Here is a 10,037-nt window from a genome sequence, read left to right as displayed (position 1 = left end):
CAGGTTCGGGCCCTCTCGATGGAGGTAAAACCCTACGTCCTGCTTGATTAATATTGATAATATGGGTAGTACAAGAGTAGATCTACCACGAGATCGAAGAGGCTAAACCCTAGAAGCTAGCCTACGGTATGATTGTTGTAGTGTATGCTGTCCTACGGACTAAAACCTTCTGGTTTATATAGACACCGGAGAGGGTTAGGGTTACACAAAGTCGGTTACAATGGTAGGAGATCTTCATATCCGTATCGCCAAGCTTGCCTTCCACGCCAAGGAAAGTCCCTTCCGGACACGGGACGGAGTCTTCAATCTTGTATCTTCATAGTCCAGGAGTTCGGCTGAAGGTATAGTCCGGCTATCTGAACACCCCCTAATCCAGGACTCCCTCAGTAGCCCCTGAACCAGGCTTCAATGACGACGAGTCCGGCACGCAGATTGTCTTCGGCATTGCAAGGCGGGTTCCTCCTCCAAGTACTTCATAGAAGATTTTGAACACAAAGATAGTGTCCGGCTTTGCAAAATAAGTTTCCTCATATTGCCATAGAGAGAATAATATTTACACAAATCGAATCTGCTGACGTATTCCGTAGCGTGACACACCACGGCCAAGCCTTTATCCGAGTCGTTTCATTATCCCACCTCAGTGCGTCATGCGAGGCGGTTTCCTTGGCACGTCTTGTTAAAGCGGAGATCGTGTCCCCTTATCCCGGGATTCTCATCAATACGGGCGTGGGTAACCCAACCGCGCCATTGATTACGGCGCTTGGAGATAAGCGAGTTTTACCAGGCTGGTGGGGACATGTAATTGCGTCCACCCATATAAGGGGATAAGGATCCACCTTTTCACCTACGCCTTCTTCCTCCTTCGCCTATCCATTCTTGCACACTTGAGCTCCAGCGCCCAAGTCCGCACTCCCCACCTCAACCTTCTCCAGCCATGTCTGGAGCGGGAGGCAAGTGGATGGTCTCCTCCGTCATGGAGGGACACATCAAAAAGCTGAGGAAGGTCGGATACCTGTCTAACAACATCGCGTACCGGCTTCCCAAAAAGGGGCAGCTCATCCCCACCCCTAGGCCCCATGAGAGGGTGGTGTTCCTCCCCCATTTCCTCCGCGGACTGGGCTTCCCTCTCCACCCATTTGTCCGGGGGCTCATGTTCTACTACGGCCTAGATTTCCATGATCTGGCCCCGAACTTCGTCCTCAACATCTCGGCGTTTATCGTCGTGTGCGAGGCCTTCCTCCGCATCCGCCCCCATTTCGGCCTATGGCTCAAGACTTTCAACGTCAAGCCGAAGGTGGTGCGCGGCAACCAGGCGGAGTGCGGAGGCGCCATGGTGGGCAAGATGGCCAATGTCCTATGGCTCGAGGGCTCCTTTGTGGAGACCCTGAAGGGGTGGCAATCGGGGTGGTTTTACATCACCGAGCTGTGTGACGCCGAATGGGTCGCACCCCCTGAGTTTCGATCCGGACCCCCTACGCGGCTCACCTCCTGGAAGGAGACGGGCCTGTCGTGGGGTAAGAAGGGAGAGCTGTCCGGACTCCAAACATGCGTCCAAACCCTGGTGGACAAGGAGCTCAAACTTGTCAACGTAGTCCAGGTTATGCTCATCCGCTTGATCCTCCCGTGTCAACAACGGGCTTTCAACCTGTGGGAGTTCGACCCGGCGCGGCACCAAACTCTGAGCAGGCTCTTCGACACGACGTACGAAGATGCCTGGAAGGTGCTTTTCAAGGGCGCCGAGGCTCCCGCATCCGCATCCGCTACCGAGGATCGCGGATTCAGTGCGCAGCGTCACGCTCTCGCGGTAAGCTGTTTTTTCCTTTTACAGGGTATCAGTTTTTCATAGTTTGACTCCATGCGGGATCGAAGCTCCCTTACCTTTGACAGGATTGGCAGGTGACATCCAGACAGATCAACTGTCCGGCTCCTTTGCCTGAAGGCCCAGCGGACGCTCGCTTGGCGAAGCTGCTGGTTCCGCCACCCTATATGGTGCCGGAGAAGGCCGCGAAAAAGGCCGCAGGAACTCGAAAGAGTGCCCGACGCCAGGAGGTGTCGGATCCATCATCCGATGGTTCCGAGGCGCATTCCTCCCGTGAAGACGAGGAGGAAGAAGAAGAGACCTCTCCCCCTCCAGCGGGAGGAGAGAAGAAAAGGAAGGCCGCCCTCTCTGGGGAGGCCGGAGGGTCCAAGAAGGGGAAAACCCTTCCTCCGGACTACTCCACCGACGCCAACGACGGCGGAGAGGAGTGGCAGCCCAGGGCCAAGCCCCTAGCAAAATCGTAAGTATCCGGATACCAGAGTAATTCATAGTATTCGTTTATTGCACAGCTTTCCCTTGCGTCGAATATGTTTATGCAGCCCACCCAAAGACCGGCTCGACGCGTCGTCGAGCGGCTCACTGGACTCGTTGGATATGAACTCGCTTCCGACGACTTCCTCCCCCCGCCCTACGGACGACACCGAAGTGTTGTCCCAACAGGTTCCAAGCCGGGAGGAGGTGGTCCTGGAGGCGCCACAAGACGACCTCCCGGACTCCAGGAGTAAAGGGGGTGAAACCCCCCAAGGCTCCAAGTCCGGCTCTAGGCCGGACACCGCTCCGGAACCTTCAAAGGTTCCAGAGTCCGGCAGGGGACCTCCTTCCATGAGGAGCAAGTCCACCGTGCCGGTGGCCCCCGTCCAACCGGAGGCGCCGAACAATATGTTGGAGGCGCTCCAAGGCGCCTCCATCGACGAGGAGCACCGCACTATTATGAGTGCGGTGGTCCAGAAGGTTCAGTCCGCTAAGAGTGGACTGACTGAAGCTTGTACTAGCCTTTTAACAGGCTTTGAGGTAAGTAAAGAATGTGTAAATAATATTACCGCATAGACAGTAGCCCCTGATGCTCTGTTTGGCATTCGGGAAGAAAAGCCGAATAGAGGATCAAATAAAATTCGCAGGAGTCTAACAAAAATGAGTCAATATGCAGGCTTCTCTGCTTGCATCCGCCGCACTGACTGCGGAAGTGGACACGCTAAAGCAGAACCTCGAGCGGTCCGAGCAAGAGCTCGGGCGTGCCAAGAAGCAGCTCGAGGACAATGAAGGTAAGAAATACCTTGTTTTTAAATATATATAAAAAGGTGCAATTGCAAAGAATGACAGGATTATCGTGGCTATTGTAGGGACCACGTCTGAAGTGGCGACCCTTAAGCAAGCGCTGGTCGAGGCCGAGAAGAGGGCAGCCTCGGAGCGCACCGAGCGGGAGAAGTATGAGGCCGAGGTTGGCAAGGTGCGGCAAGAGCTCCAGGCTCTCATGGAAAAACATGAGAGTTTGGATCTTGACTCAAAGACGCAAGCGTCCGAGCTCGCGGTGGCTATTGAAAATGCCAAGTCTGCCAAGGCCGAATCCTAGAAGACCCTCCAGGAGTTGGATGAGGTGAAGAAGATAGCGGCGGGTAAGGCATTCTTTATGCAAAGCAAACACATAAACGTGAGTTACTTGTTACTTACCCGAATCCGGAGCTCTCCAGGAGCATTCGCAGATCTTCCCCGGAGTGTGTCCGATGCCGCCGCATTCTATCGAGCCGAGGAGGGCAGCTCGACAGAGAAGGTGTTCTGGTCTCAGTACGCTGAGGCCGGACACCTCGTGCCCCTGAACGACCAGTTGAAGCAACTGGTCGAGCTCCACAAGGCGGCCGAACAGGCCATGAAGGGCCTCATTGTTCGGCTATGGCCTGGAGGGGCTCTGCCTGGGAGCTATTTCGGGCTGGTGCGGCGGATGGTGGAGGCCTGTCCAAGGCTCGAAGTCATCAAGCGCTCCGTCTGCATTGAAGGTGCCCGTAGGGCCCTTGCCCGTGCTAAGGTGCACTAGGGCAAGCTGGATGCTGAGAAGCTTGTGAAGGACGGGCCACCGCCGGGGAAAGAGCATCGCAAGCCCGAGAATTACTATAAGGATGTTCTGAAGGGTGCCTGCCTTGTGGCGGATGAATGTTCTAGGGATGTAATTTTTGAGTGAAACTTGCTCATTTTGTCCTGTGCGCTGAAAACTTGTTTATATGTGCTAAGCAATGCTGTTGGAATTTAAAATATTACCTTCTGTGCGGTTGTTTATCAATTCTGAGAAATGGCGAGTCGTCGGCTTCTTCCCTCGTGCCACTAGTGCTGGGGTGTTCGGGGATAAACCTGAGCGCTCTTTTTCCCATGTTTGGGACCTTCGAGGGAGGCGCTCAGCCCAACGAACAAGGCAATCGGACTATAATGCGTGAACACTCTCACTTAGCCATATAATTCTATAATTTTAAATTTCGGCGAAGCCCCTGGTATTTGGAAGACCGAGTTCGGGGCGCTATCCACGCCTTGGCCGGACAGAGTCGGCTCCTCGCCCTAAGCGGAATAAGTCTTTAGGGACTCGAAAAACCTCTCGAACAGCAACCAGCTCTCGCTTCATCATGATAGTCAGTTTTATCTTTCTCCACTGAGGTGCTCGACCCAGCTCAACTGGGGCACAATCGCAGTGGTTCTCCTAGTGCTACCTTAGCCGATATAGCGGAACGTAAGGCACCAAAACATAGGAGCCAGGCAAACCCAACTATTGATCCAAGACATGATTCGGAGTCGATGCATATAATGCTATAAGTTTGGGGTGACGCACTTGTTAAAGCGTTCGGACTTCTCACACCATATTGAGGGGTACTAAAGCCCCTGGTGTATTTTGGCCGTACCAACGTGTACGGGTGCAACATGTCATTAAGGAACATATATAAAGAAAAAACGTAATGCAAAAATAGACGAAAGCTATGCATTGTTTATTAAAAAGGGCTGTGATCAAAGTAGAACGATACAAATAATGCGATAAGTGGAAGGTTGGACTAGTTAACATGTCCGTTCCAGGGGAAAGCTGCGGAATAGTATGCGGAACAGGTATACTGCTCGTGATAGAGACCACCTGGGAGTTCCGTAATCTGGCATGGCTTGTCTGCTTCCCTGGTTCTTGCATCGTTTGTGCGGCAATTGAACTGCCGAACAGGCCTTCCGAAGGATGGAGTCCTGAAAGTGAGAGAAAATTAAAAAATCCGCAGCCCCTGGTATGGTTTAAGCCGTGTCTTGGGCGTGCCGTGATGGTGCCCCTCCCCCTGTACCCATGGTATCTCTAGAGCGTAGTTATGTACGCGAAGTACTAGCGTCGCCTTTTTGCGAGGGTTGGGGTTGGGGCCGCATTGCTACGCCTGCTTAGATCGTGCCAGGCGGTCTTGTTGTAGGTTACTCCGGGCGCACTTGACGGTGTCCGGTCGTTTAGTGGCCGGACTGGAGAACTACCTGGAGAGGCTGCTTTGTACTTCCGCTGCAAGGGCCGCAATTAACGGAGGGAGCGTTCGGCGTTTCCATTGACCGTAATTACTCCTCGAGGGCCTGGCATCTTGAGCTTAAGGTATGCGTAGTGCGGTACCGCATTGAACTTAGCGAGTGCGGTTCGCCCGAGCAGTGCGTGATAACCACTGTGAAACGGGACTATGTCAAAGATTAACTCCTCACTTCGGAAATTATCCGGAGATCCGAAGACCACTTCAAGTGTGACTGAGCCTGTACAGTTGGCCTCTACACCTGGTAATACGCCTTTAAAGGTCGTTTTGGTGGGCTTAATCCTCGAGGGATCTATGCCCATTTTCCGCACTGTATCCTGGTAAAGCAGGTTCAGGCTGCTGCCGCCGTCCATAAGGACTCTAGTGAGATGAAATCGGTCAATAATTGGATCTAGAACCAATGCGGTGAATCCGCCATGACGGATGCTAGTGGGATGGTCCCTTCGATCAAAGGTGATCGGGCAGGAGGACCATGGGTTGAACTTTGGGGCGACTGGCTCTACCGCGTATACGTCCCTTAACGCGTGCTTCCGCTCCCTTTTGGGGACGTGGGTTGCGTATATCATGTTCACCGTCCGCACTCGTGGGGGAAAACCCTTCTGTCCACTGTTGTTCGCGGTCGGGGCTCCTCGTCGTCATCGCTATGCAGCCCCTTGTCTTCATTTTTGGCGTTTAACTTGCCTGCCTGATTGAACACCCAACAATCCCTGTTGGTGTGATTGGCCGGCTTTTCGGGGTGCCATGTATCTGGCACAAGCGGTCGAGTATTCGGTCCAAACTGGACGGGCCCCTAGGATTCCTTTTGAATGGCTTTTTCCGCTGACCGGATTTAGAGCCTCTGAATCCGGCATTAACTGCCGTATCCTCAGCATTGTCGCCGTTAATGCGGCGCTTCTGCTTGTTGCGACGCGACCTGCCAATACTGTCCCTGGTGTCCGAATTACCAGGGTTCTTGGTCATATTGTTGCTACGAGCAAGCCAGCGGTCTTCTCCCGCGCAAAAGCGGGTCATGAGTGTCGTGACTGCTGCCATAGATTTCGGCTTTTCCTGTCCAAGGTGCCGGGCCAGCCACTCGTCACGGATATTGTGCTTGAAGGCTGCTAGGGCCTCAGCGCCCGGACAGTCGACTATTTGATTTTTCTTGGTTAGGAACCGTGTCCAGAATTGCCTGGCCGATTCCTCTGGCTGCTGAATTACGTGACTTAGGTCATCGGCGTCTGGGGATCGCACATAAGTGCCCTAGAAATTGTCGAGGAATGCGACTTCCAGGTCCTCCCAACAACTGATTGATCCTGTTGGCAAGCTGTTAAGCCAATGCCGAGCTGGTCCTTTAAGCTTGAGTGGGAGGTATTTGATGGCGTGGAAATCATCGCCGCGGGCCATGTGGATATGAAGGAGAGAATCCTCGATCCATACCATGGGATCTGTTGTGACATCATATGATTCAATGTTTACGGGTTTGAAACCCTCAAGGATTTGATGATCCATTATTTCGTCTGTAAAGCATAGTGGGTGTGCGGCGCCTCTGTACTGGGCTATATCATGACGTAGCTCCAATGAGCCTTGTCTACTGTGTTCGGCCCTGCCGAATTTGTGGCCGGCGTGACGGTTACCGTCTCGAGCCGTGGGGCGCCCACGCGATCCGTAGATCGATCTTGTTTGCCTTGCCTTGTCCTCCAACATGTCTCGTAAGTCCGGCGCATATTCCCGTGCCTTGGTACGGGGTGCGGCTTGAGTGGAGGGCCGAGAGGCCTCTCTGTCGCGGCCATGAGGTGGCCGGTCGGCCGCATCCAGTGCTTCCTCCTCTAATCGGGGTAGCAACCTGCGCTTTGGGTAGCTCTTGGAGGGGCGTTTGAGTTTATGCTCTTCGGCCGCAAGGACTTCAGTCCATCTGTCGACTAGCAAATCTTGATCAGCTCTAAGTTGTTGCTGTTTTTTCTTGAGGCTTCTTGCCGTGGCCATAAGCCTGCGTTGAAAATGCTCTTGCTCGACGGGATCCTCTGGCACGACGAATTCGTCGTCGTCGAGGCTTGCCTCGTCTTCGGAGGGAGGCATACAATTATCGGCCTCGACCTCTCTGTCTGCCGCTCTCTCATGAGGGTTGGTTTCTCCATCCTCCTGTGCTAAATCTTGCTGGAGGGGGTTTTCTTCGGCGCTTTCCGGAGTATTATTATCTCACGTGCTGGAATCACTGTATTTGTTTTGGCGGGATTTTGAGCGGCGCCGCTGACGCCGGCGCTTAGGCTGCTTCTTAGAGGGGTCATCCTCCGCTGTTCCATCGCCATCTCCCTCTTTTGGGGTGTCCACCATGTATATGTCATATGACGAGGTGGCTTTCCAGGGCCTAGTAGGCACTGGTTCTTCATCTTCTCCTTCATCGGCGTCCATACCGTCGATGTCTTCGGAGTCGAAGTCGAGCATGTCGGTTAAGTCGTCGACAGTGGCTACAAAGTGGGTGGTGGGTGGGCTTTGAATTTCTTCATCGTCCATACCCGACCGCCACGGTACCGAAGAGGCTAGCAAGGATGGAAGGGTGAGAGTGCGTATAATCCATGGACTCAACATTAGTCATAAAGAACTCACATACTTATTGCAAAAATCTACAAGTCATCAAAAACCTCGTCACTACGCGCATGCTCCTAGGGGGATAGATTGGTAGGAAAAGACCATCGCTCGTCCCCGACCGCCACTCATAAGGAAGACAATCAAATAACACCTCATGTTTCAAATTTGTTGCATAACTTTTACCATATGTGCATGCTACGGGACTTGCAAACTTCAACACAAGTATTTCTCAATTTCACAACTACTCAACTAGCACGACTTTGATATTATTACCTCCATATCTCAAAAACAATCATCAAGCATCAAACTTCTCTTAGTATTCAAAACACTCCTAAGAAAATTTTACTAACTTTGAATACCTAGCATATTAGGATTTTAAGCAAATTACCATGCTATTAAGACTCAAAATAATATAAGTGAGGCATGAGATATCAATAGTTTCTATAAAACAAATCCACCACCGTGCTCTAAAAGATATAAGTGAAGTACTAGAGCAAAAATATATAACTCAAAAGATATAAGCGAAGCGCATAGAGTATTCTAACAAATTCCAAATCATGTATGGCTCTCTAAAAAGGTGAGTATAGCAAGGATGATTGTGGTAAACTAAAAACCAAAGACTCAAATCATACAAGACGCTCCAAGCAAAACACATATCATGTGGCGAATAAAAATATAGCTCCAAGTAAAGTTACCGATAGAAGTACACGAAAGAGGGGATGCCTTCCGGGGCATCCCCAAGCTTTGGCTTTTAGGTGTCCTTAGATTATATTGGGGTTCCATGGGAATCCCCAAGCTTAGGCTCTTGCCACTCCTTGTTCCATAATCCATCAAATCTTTACCCAAAACTTGAAAACTTCACAACACAAAACTTAAAGTAGAAAATCTTGTGAGCTCCGTTAGCGAAACAAAACAAAAGACCACTTCAAGTTACTGTAATGAACTCATTCTTTATTTATATTGGTGTTATACCTACTGTATTCCAACTTCTCTATGGTTTATAAAATATTTTACTAGCCATAGATTCATCAAAATAAGCAAACAACACACGAAAAACAGAAGCTGTCAAAAACAGAACAGTCTGTAGTAATCTGTAGCTAGCGCAAGATCTGGAACCACAAATATTCTAAATAAATTGCAGGACGTGAGGAATTTATCTATTAATCAACTTCAAAAAGAATTAACTAAATATCACTTTCCAAATAAAAATGACAGCAGTTCTCGTGAGCGCTAAAGTTTCTGTTTTTTACAGCAAGTTCAACAAGACTTTCCCCAAGTCTTCCCAACGGTTCTACTTGGCACAAACACTAATTAAACACAAAAAACACAACCAAAACAGAGGCTAGATAAATTATTTATTACTAAACAGGAGCAAAAAGCAAGGAATAAAAATAAAATTGGGTGCCTCCCAACAAGCGCTATCGTTTAACGCCCCTAGCTAGGCATAACAAGCAAGAATAGATCTACGTATTGCCATCTTTGGTAGGCGATCCATAAGTGGCTCTCATAATAGATTCATAAGGTAATTTAATTTTCTTTCTATGAAATTGTTCCATGCCTTTCCTTAATGGAAATTGGGATCTAATATTTCCTTCCTTCATGTCAATAATTGCACCAATCGTTCTAAGGAAAGGTCTACCAAGAATAATAGGACATGAAGGATTGCAATCTATGTCAAGAACAATAAAATATACGGGCACATAATTCCTATTTGCAACAATAAGAACATCATTAATTCTTCCCATAGGTTTTTTAATAGTGGAATCCGCAAGGTGCAAGTTTAGAGAGCAATCATCAAAATCATGGAAACCTAACAAATCACACAAAGTCTTTGGAATCGTGGAAACACTAGCACCCAAATCACATAAAGCATAGCATTCATGATTTTTAATTTTAATTTTAATAGTTGGTTCCCACTCATCATAAAGTTTTCTAGGGATAGAAACTTCCAATACAAGTTTTTCTTCATAAGATTGCATCAAGGCATCAACGATATGTTTAGTAAACGCTTTATTTTGACTGTAAGCGTGAGGAGAATTTAGCACGGATTGCAACAAGGAAATACAATCAATAAAAGAGCAATTTTCATAGTTAAATTCCTTGAAATCCATAATAGTGGGTTTAGCAACATCTAG

Source organism: Triticum urartu, chromosome 4 (assembly GCF_003073215.2).
Source record: "Triticum urartu cultivar G1812 chromosome 4, Tu2.1, whole genome shotgun sequence".
NCBI lineage: Eukaryota > Viridiplantae > Streptophyta > Magnoliopsida > Poales > Poaceae > Triticum > Triticum urartu.
This window is presented reverse-complemented; position numbering follows the sequence as displayed.